At 36.2% G+C, this 3,196-nt stretch overlaps 1 pseudogene; it reads right to left on the reverse strand.

The window, feature by feature from the left end:
* Positions 1-814: 814 nt before the first annotated feature.
* On the reverse strand, positions 815-2,503 carry LOC147501628 (autophagy-related protein 3-like; annotated as a pseudogene).
* Between the last annotated feature and the right edge of the window lie 693 nt (positions 2,504-3,196).

Raw genomic sequence — 3,196 nt, forward strand, 5'->3', positions numbered from 1 at the left:
TCCGTCTCTTGATGAATTTTCTCAAACTATTGTTATATTGTTTCTTCTGCTACTAGATTGTGAAGACCAACTCCTGATTATAATAGGACAAACAACACTCTAAATTTGGTTTCATATCTCTACATAGTTGTGGAGAAGGAAAAATATGTTACTCCAAAAGGAAGACTTCTCGAAACTTCATTCCTCTGTCATAATTTAAGGGTCTTGGATGAAGAGAACTAAAGAGATCTCAAAGACCATTGGTATACTGCACATAGTTATGAAGTACAACTTTATCATGGAGGGAAAGTCATGGAAGTTTGCAAAGTCAGTCAATCATATTAATTACTTTCGGGACTCGCCTACAAAACAAAAGTTTCTATTTTACGTAACTTCGTGTACAGGTATGCATACAAATGGCAAACATGTTTGTCCTTCTACGTGTCTCGGATGAGAAATTTATGATTAGGATTTGTCTCATATCCTAAGAATTTAAATAGTTATAATGGTTCAAGGCATCCTAACTCACAAGATACGATTTGCATAACGTGAAGAAGAACAAAACAACTAGATCAAAATCACAACGTAAAAGCAAATAGTCCGAGAGAAAGCAGATAGAGAAAATAAATACATAAATCCTCGAGAAGAAGACCTTGAGATACGATCGACCTTAAACGAAGAAAAAGTAATATCTGAGTTATCTTGCCTTAAAATGATCGAATGAAATCAATTTGTGGATGTTTTCAGGATAAAATTTGTAAAATTTTCACAATTCATAAACTCGGAGAGTTTAATCTACTAGCAAAACAGGTTAGTTATCCTCCCAAAAGATAACTTACGTGATGCTAACATCATATGTTCGCGTGCGGAGAATGTTGTCGTCATCAGGTTCATGAGCCACAAGATAGGTAGATTGAAAAGTTGCCTGCACCAATTAGAAAGCATGTGCTCGGAATATAAATTTTAAATGTTCATATCGGACACACAATCTTCAAAACTACCTCTTCAAGACACCCTATATCGTTCACCCACTTTTTTCCTTTACGGGGAAAAGAATGAGTGCAATGTCAAAGGTCTTAATTAAGATATATAAGAATGTCCTCACTTTTCCTTGTTTTGTTTCTTTTAGTTAGGATCCCTTGGGCAATTGGTTATATATTGTTTGACATCTACAAGAATGGGACATCACAAGAACTGACCAGAGTCGGCACATCACACATCGATCTTACTAGGGGCTTCTTGAAAAAGGATATCCTAAACTAGACCTGGCCTACACAAACATATTTCACTCTTTCAAACTAATTATTTTTATATATACAGCATTTCACATTGTCGGTATACATCAATCCAAATTCATAACTTCAAAGATACATCTCTACCTTATTTTCATTAATTGAGGTAAAGTATCGATCGACAAACAGTTCACTTAAAGTCGGTCCTTTGGAGACATTAGCATCAATAAACTTCAGAACTTCTTAAAACTATTCAAACTCTACAAAAAAAAATTCTCCGTTTAAATGTTCCAACATAGAGTTCTAGTGGAGGTTCAAAGAGCGGGACAACAAAGTGAGGCTCATACCGGACATGGCAGAGAGAGAGAGTACATATACTCAAAAATATGGTCATGTGGTAAGTGGAATAACAAAAAGGTTCGGACAATCAACCCAATAATTAAACAAATCTATAACAAATATCACAACATATAGTAGGGTAACACACTTATCATGAGACATGTATAACTTGGTATGACTTACCTCATCTGTCTCAATAAGGTTGTCGGGTTCTTCATACCCTAGGATGTCGGGTATATCTTCTTCTTCTTCACCACCAAAGTATGATGACATTGGTGAATGGTCTTGCTCTTACTAATTTCAAGAGTCTCCATGGACGGTAAATTCTCCTTGTCACATTTAGTTTCTAAATAAAAGAAAAATACCATTGAAGTTCATACAATAAAGACATTGCATTTCCACAATATTTCACATCAACTTAAAAAAAAACCTTTTGGCTTCCCATGTGTTGCCACCAACCATCATTCTCTTCATTATCGATAAGAACTTCCCTCCTGCACTTCATATTCTTCCTCTATAGATGCAACTCTTCATAAACAAGGCAATCAAAACACAAGTGCCAATTATAACTACATGAGACCCGAGTCACACAATCATTATATTATATAGTATATACTAGTATAATTGTAAACTCACCGTTTCTAGTAATCAACATCGCTTCTCAACCGGTAAGTAAGATTTCCTCTTGCTTGGCTCTCACGACTCCCTGTTGCAAGATAACATACCATTAGACAACGATGGCGCGTGTGTAAATATCGATAAAAGTTAAAACTTTAGAGTGAAAAAATTTACCAGGACCGTGGGGCATTTAGAAACGAGATTATCACCGGCGATGATAAATTCAGCGATCTTGAGAACACCTTTTTTCTTTGAATGCCGATCTTGTCACGAGGACCTGTTATCCTTTCTCTTGTTCCTTTAAAAGCTTCGTGAATCTTTTGCGTTAATACCATCTCTTCTTCGGGTTGTTGAAATTGAACGGGATCGATTGATTCATTGATTAGGAGTGCAAAACACGGAAGAGAGTTTAGGAAAATTAGTTTTGAGGAGCGGATGATTTTAGGGATCTTGAAATTGAAATGCGGCGGTGAGAGAGAGGGAGAGAGGAGAGAAAGAAAGTTATGTTTTATATTTCGATTTTTTTGGTTTCCCTATTTCGCGAAATTTTCAAGTTATTAATTTGTAACACTTTTTCAACGCTTTTGAAACGTTAGCAATTAATTCCGGAAATTCACTCAAATAAAGCAATGCTTTACAACATTGCCAACACTTATTTAACGTTGGAAACTTACTAACGGTAAATAACCGTTGCAAATCAAAAAAAGTGTGTGTTGCAAATATCCTATTATGGTGTAATGAAAAGCAATATCCAGTCTTGTACACACAATTGCGTACATCAAGCTACCCACTTTCGGATGCATAAGGAATCTTTTCCATCTGACTCTGCTCATGTTCACCCTTTAGACACATCTCTTTGGTCATACGGAACTGGCCACCAAACGGACAACTGACTGGCTTCGCTTGATCCATGTTGAATCTCTTCAACACTTTCTCAATATAGCTTTCTTGATAAAGCCACAACTTCCCACTCTTTCTGTCACGAGTGATCCGCATCCTAAGTATCTGCTTTGCTTGACCAAAATCCT

Source organism: Coptis chinensis, chromosome 4 (assembly GCF_015680905.1).
Source record: "Coptis chinensis isolate HL-2020 chromosome 4, ASM1568090v1, whole genome shotgun sequence".
Lineage (NCBI taxonomy): Eukaryota > Viridiplantae > Streptophyta > Magnoliopsida > Ranunculales > Ranunculaceae > Coptis > Coptis chinensis.